Genomic DNA, 13,284 nt, shown 5'->3' with positions numbered 1-13,284 from the left:
CAAAGTATGGCAACACTGCTATTTGTCATAAATGTAAACATACAATTCCCCTGAAAGTTTGTACATATGTGCCAAATAGTTTTTAAAGTATATTTATTTTCATAAAAATATACAATTAGGGTAAATTTTGGATATATGTGAATGTGCACAGTGTAATTAAATATGTATTACTTGAAAAATGTGCGAAAAGTGGGTTCAACATAGTGAAATAACGAGCATTACTTTTACAACTTTTTTAACTTTAAAAAGAAATATCTCGAAAAGTATGAGTCTGAGGAGGTTATATATGTATACATTTTTTAATCCTACGGACCTCTTCCATCCATCCGTACCATCAAAACGCGGCGCCAAAATAATCGTTGATATTGTAATAGGGATTAACGGCGACAAGGGACCTCATCACAGACAGCGGTTTCACAAATATTTTGTGAGCATCTAACCCTGCAATTTTAAGTTTTTATTACAAATACAACTATGTATTGGCAATTAATATACTAAAACTTACGGTCGTGGTACAATATGTGGCTTCAGGAATTTTATAGCCTCCAACAAATGCCACTGCCTTTGGATTTCCATCCTGCCTGCCTGAGGGGGCGTTAGCCTTTCGCACTTCCCTCCCGTGCCGGTTACGAAGTGTTAGCCATCTACGGCGACACATTTCTCCTTTATAAATATAATTATTTATTATTAACAATATAAAAAGTTGTAAATAAGAAAGCAACTTCCCACTTACGTTCATATCTCTCCCGATTTCATTCCACAAGGCATCTTTTCTCGATTGCAGCTTATAGTATGGACTGCTCATCCATTGTTTATATATTTGCACATGTATTTTCCTTTTTGAATAGATCGAATAAATTTTTGGTTTGACGTTTGTTTGAATGGCGTTTGTTTACATTTGAACAATGCTGCCATTGCTCAATACGCATATATAGTTTTGAGCACATCTATGTTTTCAATTACAATTTTTTATAAAATAAAATATCAAAACTGTAAAGAAACTATTAAAAATAGTTTATATATTTATAAATAATAGTATTCGACTCTGATTTTGTGTTATTTTTAGAAAATTTCAAACATATTGAAGACAACTTTTATAATTACTTCAGTATATCGAGAGAGCAATCAGCTGACACGTTTCTACGATAAAAATCCAAATGCCGTGGACTCCTACGGCAAAGAGGAAGGGAGTAGCGTTTTTGCTGATCACTTACATTGCACTCCCATAAGATAGGTCGTATCAGCTGATACGAGTTTACGTTTTGGCTGTTCCTGCTATAAAAATCATATAGTTTTAATATTCATACGAATATGACATCAACAGCCCTCCAGTTATGATCTGATCGATTCCGACAAATTATCAATTGAATATCCAAATGCATATACGTATGAAATTTCATTCACAAAGTTTACCTGTGTTTTAGCGCCATGCAAATCAATCCGCTGTAATATACCGGGAAAAATATGTTTTAGTATGGTAAAATGTCCTTGTGTGCGTGGGCAAACAATTTTTCATGCAGAGATTAGTAAAATTGCAATGCATTTTTATAATCTTACAACCAGTTGCTAGAGAGTATTATAATATTTTTTACCTAACGGTTGTACGTATTACCTAAAACTAATCGAGATAGATATAGGATTATATAGAGTGAATCAATAAAGTTTTCATGCACCTTTAACGTTTATTTGTTTCAAAATTAATATATTTTGTGTTTTTGAAGTTATACTTCTTATAAGAGTTCGGAAAAGGTTGCGATAGATTCAGGTTGCGCAACCTTGCTCAATATGAATCTACGCAACCTTGTCTACGAAGTTGTTCGAGCAGCAAGCGAAGCGGTGACAATCGGCGATCGCTTGTTCGTTTCTTTCGGCACAGCTCGGCTTTTCTACCAACAACACAATGTTGCCATGCTTATGCTGTTGTTGTTTTTGTAGAACAATGTTTCAATTTTTGGTTGGTGACATAATCAATTTAAAATAAATTCTGTTGGGATTCGAACCTACCTGCTCGTCGTCTCTTTTGAAGCGCTTACCACCAACACTACCATTGACACTTGAATTGCGTTGTTCTAATTATGGTTTGGTTATGCACGAAAGAAATATACAATGGATCGCCGATTGTTACCTCTTTCCTTGCTGCTGCTGAGCATATGTATGTTTGTATGCTTGTTCATTATTGAAGTTATACTCCTTTTTTTTTCCTTTGACGTTTGTTTGAATGGCGTTTGTTTACATTTGAACAATGCTGCCATTGCTCAATACGCATATATAGTTTTGAGCACATCTATGTTTTCAATTACAATTTTTTATAAAATAAAATATCAAAACTGTAAAGTTTTAAGTTTTCTAGTTTTCTTTCATACAAAATGATATGCATTTCTTGGAATATCGCTAAGAAGTATAACTTCATCCGAGCGTAGGGACTCCACGCACCTTTTTTTTATATCTATTTCAAAAGATGCATATTTAGCATTATATATACATAATATCAGAGTAGCTTATAGTGGATATTTCCCTTCCAAACCCACCAAACACACAGCAAAACCTTCCTGGCCGTCAATCCCGGCTTGGCCACTGTTTGAGACGATTCACCGGCTTTCGATCACGACCGTTTTCGCTTGATATTGTTGTATGCAATCCATTTTTCGTCCGCTTCAAAAATGGGTCGAGTTCGTTTCGTTTTAGCAGCATATTGTAGGCGTTGATTCGGTCCAGAAGGTTTTTTTGCGTCAAATAATCCGGGACCCAGACATCAAGCTTTTTTGTGTAACCAGACGTCTGCAGATGGTTTAAAATGGTTTGGTGACTAACTCCCACCTTCTGGGCGTTGTCACGAGATGCCATATGCCGGTCTAACTCGATGTTCTGAATGATTTGATCGGTATTCGACGTCACAGGTCTTCCGCCGGCTGGCTTATCAATGGTGTCGTTTTTGCCCGCTCTGAATCGTCGAAACCATTCCCCCGCAGTTCGAAGTGATAAAGTACCATAACCCAAAATACCATTAATCTCACAGAACGTTTCTTTAGCGGATTTACCTTTAACGAAGGAAAACTATAAAATAGCGTGAATTTCGGCGTTAGTGAACTCCATGTTTACACGTCTATACCTGTTGAACGCCATATCCAAACCAAACATGCATAACTTCGTTTTGTAGGTTATGTTAAGACCTTTCAAAGATGTATAGTATTGCCAGATACGAGCTCTGTAGCGCTTTATACATAGCCGCGAAATTCAAAAGACAAAAAGGCGGAAGGGAGAGAAGCTAATATATATAAATGATCAGGATGATGAGAACAAGTTGAAATCCGGTTGACTGTCTGTCCGTCGGTCCATCCATGCAAGCTGTAACTTGAGTAAAAAGTGAGATATCTAGATGAAACTTGGTACGCAGGTTCCTTAGTACAAAAAAAATTTCGAGTTCCGACCACCGCCACGCCCTCAAACCGTCATTAACCGAAAACGTATAAAGTGTCATAACTAAGTACTAAATTAACCGTCCGGTCAATGACCAAACTTTCACCTTTCGTTCAATGACCGGGTACCCGGGTACCCAGGTGGAGCAGATGTAGAAATCGTTAGTATACTAAATAAAATTGTTTTTCTGTGTAAGTTGGCTACTTGGCATAGGAAATAACTATAAATGAGGACATATTCTATAGTTCTCGTTGAAATAACGAAAGCGGAGTGACAAGGTCTATGTATATTTAGGTACCTATCCCCTTTCCATTTCGGACGGAAAGAAATAACGAAAGCTGAGTGCCAAGGTCGATGGATATTTAGGTACCTATCCCTTTTCTATTTCGGACGGAAAGAAATAACGAAAGCTGAGTGCCAAGGTCTATGGATATTTAGATATCTATCCCCTTTTCATTTCGGACGGAATGAAATAACGAAAGCTGAGTGCCAAGGTCTTGAGTATATTGATAATTATAACGTATTTTATGTAATATAAATTGTGTATTTTTTTTTAATAGATGATGAAATTGCACCCAATAATGAAGATAATGAAGAAGAAGGAGAAGATAAAGACGAAGAAGATGAAGAAGGTGAAGATGGAGAGGATAAAGATGAAGATGAACAATGTTAAATAGAAGCGACGTTGTCTGGACTAAAAGCAAAAGATGGCACTCAGTGGGCTGCGACACCACCAAGTGAACATCAAGCTGAGAGACGTAATATTGTGCGAGAAAGATGTGGACCTAATAGAAACACCAACTTGTTGTCTAATCTAGACACATTTAAATTATTTTTCACACCGGAAATGGCTAATATCATTATAAGCCATACTAATAAAAAGGCAATCTCAACGTATACAGCATGTAATGAAAAAAATCCAGAAAAAAAACAATTAGAGTGGAAAAATCTCGAGCTGCAGGAATTTTATGCATTTTTTGGCTATTTTGATAACTTCTGGCGTAAATAATTCAAATACTGATAATGCAAGGGAAATGTGGCAGCCGTATTCATATCCATTACATCGCGCAGCAATGAGTATCAATCGCTTCTGGAATATTATTCGTTTTATTCGATTTGAGGATGCCAATACTAGAGCTCAGCGCTTAGAAAGTGAAAAAGCTGCTCCAATACGAGACATTTGGACATTGTTAAATAGTAATTTAGCAACACATTATAAACCAACAGAATACCTAACAATCGACGAGCAACTTTATCCATACCGAGGTCGAACTAGATTCACTCAATATATTCCATCAAAGCCAGCGGAAAATTCGTATCCACTTACTGGACAGCTTTACACTGGGAAATCGAAAGATGAGCGTGAGAAAATGTTGGTGAAAGAGTTGTTAAAGACTTGGTGGCACCATAGAAAGGATCCGGTAGAAACATTACAATGGATAATTTCTTCACAACTCTGCCACTAGCAAAATTTTTATACTCTCGCAACAATGTTGCTAACGAGAGTATTATAGTTTTGTTCACATAACGGTTGTTTGTAAGTCCTAAAACTAAAAGAGTCAGATATAGGGTTATATATACCAAAGTGATCAGGGTGACGAGTAGAGTCGAAATCCGGATGTCTGTCTGTCCGTCCGTCCGTCCGTCCGTCTGTCCGTCCGTCCGTGCAAGCTGTAACTTGAGTAAAAATTGAGATATCATGATGAAACTTGGTACACGTATTTCTTGGCTCTATAAGAAGGTTAAGTTCGAAGATGGGCAAAATCGGCCCACCGCCACGCCCACAAAATGGCGGAAACCGAAAACCTATAAAGTATCATAACTAAGCCATAAATAGAGATATTAAAGTGGAATTTGGCACATAGGATCGCATTAGAGAGGGGCATATTTGGACGTAATTTTTTGGAAAAGTGGGCGTGGCCCCGCCCCCTACTAAGTTTTTTGTATATATCTCGGAAACTACTATAGCTATATCAACCAAACTCTATGGAGTCGTTTTCTTCAGGCATTTCTATATACAGTTCAAAAATGGAAGAAATCGGATAATAATCACGCCCACCTCCCATACAAAGGTTATGTTGAAAATCACTAAAAGTCCGTTAACCGACTAATAAAAAACGTCAGAAACATTAAATTTTACGGAAGAAATGGCAGAAGAAAGCTGCACCCAGTCCTTTTTTAAAAATTGAAAATGGGCTTGGCCTCGCCCACTTATGGACCAAAAACCATATCTCAGGAACTACTAGACTGATTTCAATGAAATTCGGTATATAATATTTTCTTAACACCCTGATGACACGTACGAAATATGGGTGAAATCGGTTCACAACCACGGCTTCTTCCAAAATAACGCTATTTCGAATTCCATCTGATGCCTTCTCTGTATACATAATATATACATTAGGAACCAATGATGATAGCGGAATAAAACTTTACAAAAATACGGTATTTGAAAAATATATAAATGACGTATAATGAAATCTCGATTATCACTTTATCATGCGAGAGTATAAAATGTTCGGTGACACCCGAACTTAGCCCTTCCTTACTTGTTATTATCTTGGAACTTGACGATTGTTGGTACTCTGAAGAAAAATAAAGCATACATTCCACCAGCAATGGCTGTTTCAAAAACTCGAGAAGAATTATCCACTGTGTTTTGCTTTCATGAAAAAGTAACTCTATGTAGTTATGTGCCAAAAAAAAACAAGGTAGTAATTATGCTATCATCAATGCATCACGAAGCAAAAATTAGTGGTAGTGCACAGAAAAAACCCGAAATCATCGAGTTTTATAACTGGTCCAAAGCTGGAGTAGACACGATGGATAAAATGCTTGGTAGATATACTACAAAAAGGTTAACTCAACGATGGCCTCTAGCATTTTTTACAATATTCTCGATATTGCCTGCCTTGCAGCATATATTCTGTATTATGAGAATAATAAAATGCTTGTTAAAAAATCGTATGAACGACGCTTATTTTATCGGCAATTGGGCAGAAAGCTGTGTACTCCATTTGTTGAAAATCGTGCGAATAATGCACAAATTATGAGGCATTTCTCAACGAAAGTGGCGATTGAATCTCTTCTTGGTCGAGCAGTCAATCTAAATGTACAGCCAACATCATCTGTATCATTGAGATCTCAGAAGCAGCGCGATTCAACTGGAAGGAAAAAGATTACTGGTGTATGCTATGAATGTCTTCACAGTGAATTCAAAAAACGTCGCAAAACTAGAAAAATATGTTCAGTATGTGAGAAACCTATTTGTGATGAACACTGTATTACAACCACGACATGTGAAGGATGTACAGAATAATTTAATACACTTTAATTGTTATATAGCACTGTATCATAATAAATACAGCAATATAAATAAACAAATAATAAGAAAATAGAAAATAATATTACTAAAATACATTTAATATTAAATTATTAAATAATTAAAAACGGAGTTATTTTGTTCTTACTAACTATTTTTTTCTCAGCGGGTACCCGGGTACCTGGTTATTGAACGGAGGGGGTATCAAGTTTGATAGCTAATAACTTTTATTAAATAGTTGATTCTAAAAAGTTTTGATGAAAAATGGGTGTTAAATAACTTTAAATTTGGGGATCCAGGCGGCCATACAATTTTTTTGAGGAGAAGTTAAGAAAAATTGACATGTAAATTGAAATGGATACCCGGGTACCCGGTCATGGACCGGACGGTTAAGATACAAAGGATCGCACTAGCACGGGCCATCTGTGAGAAGATTCTTTTGAAAAAGTGAGTGTGGTTCCGCCCTCTAAAAAGTTAATTGTACATGTCTCAAAAACCGCTTAAGCTACAACAACCGCATTCGCTCAGCACGAATTTTACAAAAACTTCAACCGATAATGTGAAAACAGATAAAATCGGATGGAGACCCCGTTCACTCCCCATAAGCTGCATTTTCCGCCTATAAATTGTTTGAAAGTTACGAAAATGTAATTGTCAGTTCGGCTGACCAAGTATTGTCATCTTTCAATATCATGCTTAATTTTAAGGCGATTATAGCGCGGTTACATTTTACTTATGCTGACAAGCGATCAGTCTATTTCATTGATCAAAAAATGTCAACTCTTAGGAAAGGAATACTTATAATTACTGAGTTTTACGACGAGGTTGAAAAGAAATTGACTTTCATAATTAAATGAGAGCAAAAAGGAACTGATGGAGTCACTTTGGCAGAAATATAGGCAAGATGAACTATGAATGTGCGATATCATGTTTTCGTCGCAACCTAAATATATGTCTAATGCCTTGACATTAGCACAAGAATTGGAAGCAAAACATAATCTTTGCAAACTCCTTCTACAGTAGAATGGATGCAGCTCAGGTGGGAAAAATAGTGGAATGACAGTTACTCCACACCACTCACCTCATTATAAACAAGTGGAAAAAAATAATTAGACCCGGGAACCTCCTTGAATGTTGATCCTACTGTATCACACTACCGACAAGGAGGGAATTATCATCCCAATTGAAGAGCTAAGCGGGATTCTGCCAGCCGAATGCATTCAAAAACTTTAGTTAAAGGCCGGCGGCCTATAAGGCCTCACACTCAGGAAAGGGAAACAATAAAAAGATTCGGTTGAAAATTGTAATGTTAACACAATGTGACTTTTTACAAGAATTACATTTTTTAGACGTAGGTCGCTCCTGCGCTATATAAACAAGACACTGGCAGGGCGATTGTGGAAATTGTTAATGAATACCGGGGCGAGAAAAAATTTTTATTTAACCCAACGAAAATTTTATTTATTTTATTTATTTATTTATAATAATTCATATAACAAAAAGAGTTTTATTATATAAATACATAAACGCAGCACTGGCTACGAGGCATTCAGCCGTCTTGTAATTATAACTAGGTGAAAAATTCTAATTGCTAAGGGTTAGTAAAGATGTAAGTTGCTTAAATATATTTTAACAAATCGTTGGTTTTTAAGAATCTATATACAATCATCACGTTTTTTTCTAAAGGTTCACTTAGTAGTTTTATGAGATCAATGTTGCCAGAGTTGTGGGCTGTTGGGTGAAGCATCGGACAGAGTGTGAGTAAGTGTTTGATAGAAGCGGTGTCATCGCAAAGGGGGCAAATGGATGGACTTTTACCCGATAGTAAGTGGGCGTGTGTTATGATAGTGTGTCCAATCCTTAATCGAGTATACGTCTTCATTGCGCTAGTTGGAACTGTTGACGAGTAGATTATACAATTTCTGGCTGGGTTTATGACCGCGTAGTGATGTTTAAATGTTTTCCATTCGGTTGCGTTTTTCTGATGCCTTTTGTGCTTAATAAGGTTAAGAATATCTTGCTTGGATGATACGTACTATGTTAAGGCAGGAGTTCTGGCTACATTTTTCGCAGCGAGGTCTGCAAAGTGGTTGCCTGTAATACCAGCATGGCCAGGGATCCACATTACTTGGATTTTCTGAGGGGCACCAATGACCGCGTCCCTGATAACGTCTATTATGGGATTGCGATTGGAAGGAGACGTTATTGCAGACATACATGATTTGCTGTCTGTACAGATGAGGAACTTTCCTTTAGTCTTTTTTGCGTAATTAACTGCATGAAGGACAGCAGATCCTTCAGCGGTAAATACAGAGGTCGTTGAGGGAAGAAGCCAATTGCAAATAATTTCTAATGTGGCAGAGACAACTGCTAACGAAGTGGAATCGGTGGACTTGGAGCCATCCGTAAACAATAACTTCCAGCCATTATTTGTGTAATTAGATTCCAGTTCAGCAAAGGTTTGTTGAAAGACTTCGTTTGGTGTGTTTTGCTTGGACAAAAACATAAGCTTATTCTGTAGTATTTTATCATTGATCAGACAGGGAGGATGTCGAGTGGTGAATTTGCGTGTTGCGTTACGTAAAATATTATTTTCTGCAGCAAAACTTAAGCATCTCGAAATAGCCGATTGTATTCTTGGAATTTTTTTTTTTTTGGTGCGTGCGTGATAGTTGTATTTAGTAATGGGTTGGTGCTTTCAGCCGTTTTCGCAAGAATTTGAAGCGAAGAATCTATAATTTTATTTTGAATAGTTGGTAAACCAGATTCAGCCATTATCGTTTTTATTGGCGAGGTTGGAAAGGCCCGGAGACTTCTCCGTATTGCGCAATGGTAAGGTGCATTTAAAAGGTTGGTACTGCTTTTGGAGCAATTGCCATAGATGGGGAGCCCATAATCTATTTTTTTAAGTTAGCAAAGCTCTGACAACATTGACTAGTGTGTTCGGATGAATAAATGAATGCTTAGACGAGAGATATTTAACAATATTTAATCGTGACTTTAACGACTTTCTGACATATTTACAGTGAGCATTAAAATTATAATAAGGGTCAAAAATTAATCCTAGTATTTTCAGCTGTGTTTTAAATTCGATGTTAGTTTGGTTGTGGGTTAGTGAAATACCGTTGCAATTTTGCTTCCTACATACATGAAGAATATGTGTTTTGTCTAAGGAAAGTGAAGCACCAGACTCCAGTGACCAAGTCTCAATTCTTTCGAGTATATTAGTAAATAAGGATTGAGCTAAATTAACGTCAGAGACTTTTGTGTAGATTAGGACATCGTCAGCATAGCTCTGGTGCTCAACTCCTTTGTAATTTTTTATCATCCTACTAATATCATCGAAAGCAATGATAAAAAGGAGGGCTGAAAGAGGTGAGCCTTGCGGCGTACCACTAGAAAGCGGGAGTGTTGAAGAAAGAAAACCATTTACCTTGACTTTGAGTTTTCTGTTTGTGAGAAAGTTAGTAATAAAACGTATCATATTCTGGCCTATTTTCCATTTTCTTAGTTGTCGAATAATAATATGGGCTCCAATTTTGTCGAAAGCTCTGTGAAAGTCCAGAGATAGTACGGACACGTGGTTTGGTTTTGGCTGGACAAAGCGTTAGTAATGAAGTAGTCTAGTTGGATTAAAGCATCTAACGTGCCTTGACCTTTTTTGTAGGCGACTTGATTCGGTGATGTGAACTTGTTTCGCTGAGCATACCACATCAAGCGGTTAGCCACGATCTTTTCCAAAATTTTGCCCATACATGGAAGGAGGGAAATCGGCCTATAGTTAGCAAGTGCATCGCAGGATTTGTGTGGTTTAAGTATTGGTATGACCCACCAGTATTGAAAATTTTGTTATAAAGTTTTACCAATCGGAGCTTGAGGCTTTTTGGCATATGTCTGATAATTGGATAAGAAATTTTATCTTGCCCCGGGGACTTACCCTTAACGGTAGATGCAACGAACTCGAATTCAGACAGTGAAATGCTGGTTTCTATTTGTTTAGCAGAAAAAAGAAAGAGGGGAGACAGAGTAGGAAGTGTCGGACAGTGTGGTGGTTTTAGAGGTTTGAAACTGTGTGCTGAATGAAATATCTGAGCTTGTTTCAGAATAGTGGTTTGCAAATAACTCGGAAATATCGGATGGATTGGTTACCAAACCTGTTGGCCCCTTTACGCATTGAATGGTTGATTTCTAGAGCACTCCAGAAAGTTTTTTTAAAAAGCGTTCCATATTAACTTAGGACTAGACGAAGGATTTATTTTGCTTGTGAAATCCTGAAAACATTTACGCTTGGCCTGTTTCGCGGAGCGACGGAAAAGAGTATTGGCTTTCCTGTAAGATATTAAGTTGACTAGTGATCGAGCGCGTTTGTATTCATACCAAGCTGTCTGTTTTTTTGCCCGCAATTCAGCGCTTTCTTTATTCCACCAAGGAACACTCTTTGAACTTGCTGTTGGCTTTGTATGAGGAATGCTAACATTCGCTGCTGAACGGATAATTTTTGTTAACCTCGCACTTTCTTGGTTAGGGTTGTCAGATATTGGGGTATTATTGCCATTTATCTCGCAATGTGTCTGAAACTTCTCCCAATCAGAGTAATCAGTTTTGAATACCTTATTTATTTTGTGGTTTTTAGTTGTTGAACCTAGGTGCAATTTTAGTACAATGGGGAAGTGATCGCTTCCATGCAGGTGATCAGTATACTCCATTCGCACTCTGTGTAGCAAGTGTGTCGGTGCACATTGTAAGATCTACATGGGAAAAAGTGGAGTGAGTGGAAAAGTGTGTCGCGGATCCGTTATTCAAACATATTAAGTTAGAGGAAAGTAAAGCGTCTTCAATGCATTTGCCCCTCTTGTTGGCTATTGGAGAGCCCCATAGTGGACTCCATGCATTAAAATCACCAGCGAAAATTAAAGGAGTAGAAGCTTGGTTGATTAATTGCAGGATGTCTGTACTGGAAAAATGTTCATCTTGTGCAATATAGGTGCAGATAATGATGATTTTTTTAACTAAGATAATTTCGATCGACATAGCCAGCAAGTTGGATTGAATGGTATTAATTTTGTGTGGAATATCTCTTCTTATGAGAGTCGCAATACCTCTTTTACCTGTGCTAATATGTGGAAGATTGTGAAACATGCCAATGTACTGCTTAGGAGTAAAAGCCGACAAGTTGAAAGAGATGTGAGTTTCATTTAAGAGTATAATAGCTGAGGAATGATCTTGTATTAATAATTGAAGCTCATTGTAATTATTAGTGTAGCCGTTTAAATTCCATTGCAATAATGGAATCATAAGATCTATGTAGGAAAAAAAGAAAAAGGGAAACAGAAGAGAGCTAGAATATCAACTCGTATGAGCAGTCAGTTGAAGCTGAGTGTCACCAATTGAGTACTAGTTCAAAAGAGAGTAAAGGCTAAGCGTATTTATTCAGAGTCAATTTCTATTTGTTCAGTATGTTGAGTAGAGTATTGATTATCGTTGGAATTGCTTGTTGTTTGAAAGAGATTTTCGTGATTAGGTGGATTAGACTGCACGGTAGTGTTGGTAGTAGTGTTGTTGAAGACAGTATATTTATTAAGCGAGTTTAAGGAGTTGTTTAAGTTAGAAATGAGAGAGGCTGTTGTTGGACTGAAAAGTTTGGGATTTAAGAAAGAGGCTTGTTGGGTACAGTTGTCGCTGATATTTTTAGCTGAATGTGAGACGTTGTTGTAGTCTGAACTGATCGATGCAGGCTTGTTGATGGAAATATGTTTGTTGTTGGCGTTTGATGAGTGATTTTTTCTAGTTAAAGAGTTTATTGATGAGTTGGGAGCAGAGGTGACCTCTGCGTTTTGTTTTGATGTACTAGGCAAGTCATTGTCGGCAATTCTATGAGTATTTTTAGATTTTGTGAAATTGTTGATGGCTGAAATTTTTGTTGGTGTGTTGGATACAGAGGATACCTCTTTTGTAGGTTGAAGCACATGTGCAAAGCCAGCAGTGAGGGAAGGGAGGGAAGTATTTTCTCTATACTTTTTAAGGGCTTCGTGCATACTGCACTTTTCTAGTGTCTTTATTTTTAAAATTTCTTTGGTTTGCATATACTTTGGACACTTATAGTCCGAAAAACGATGCTCGCCAGAACAATTCGCACACATAACTCGGATGCAGTCATTATCGTGTGGAGAAGGGACATTGCAAGTTTCGCATGTTGGAGAACCCTTACAATGTTTTTGCGTAAAACCCAATTTTTGGCATGACCTGCAGCGCATTGGATTAGGCACGTATGGTCGCACAGAGGTCATCCTCCATGCGATGTTTATTTTGTTTGGAAGGGAATAACTGTTGAATGATATTAGCATAACACCAGTAGGCTTTATAACATCTTCAACTTTGCGAGTGAACTTATAAACCGCGGAAACTTCGTAAGAACTCAGTCCTTCTATTATTTCGCTTTCAGGCACATCGTTTAAAAACGGTGCATAAATGGTGCCTTTGTTACAATTAAGATGTTGATGATAGCTAGCGCTAACAGCGCCAATGTTGAAAAGACATTTCGTTTT

At 37.3% G+C, this 13,284-nt stretch overlaps 1 long non-coding RNA gene across 1 annotated transcript; it reads right to left on the bottom strand.

Annotated features, from left to right (window-relative positions):
• Window positions 1–351: 351 nt before the first annotated feature.
• Window positions 352–888, bottom strand: LOC120780176. The gene is made up of 3 exons (XR_005705828.1): window positions 734–888; window positions 506–663; window positions 352–441 (listed from the first exon to the last, which is right to left on the bottom strand). It is a non-coding gene; the product is annotated as an uncharacterized LOC120780176 (long non-coding RNA).
• Between the last annotated feature and the right edge of the window lie 12,396 nt (window positions 889–13,284).

This window comes from Bactrocera tryoni, unplaced genomic scaffold, assembly GCF_016617805.1.
Source record: "Bactrocera tryoni isolate S06 unplaced genomic scaffold, CSIRO_BtryS06_freeze2 scaffold_208, whole genome shotgun sequence".
In the NCBI taxonomy this organism is placed as follows: domain Eukaryota; kingdom Metazoa; phylum Arthropoda; class Insecta; order Diptera; family Tephritidae; genus Bactrocera; species Bactrocera tryoni.
Note: the sequence above shows the minus strand (reverse complement) of the source record. Positions and strands in the feature narration are given on the sequence as shown.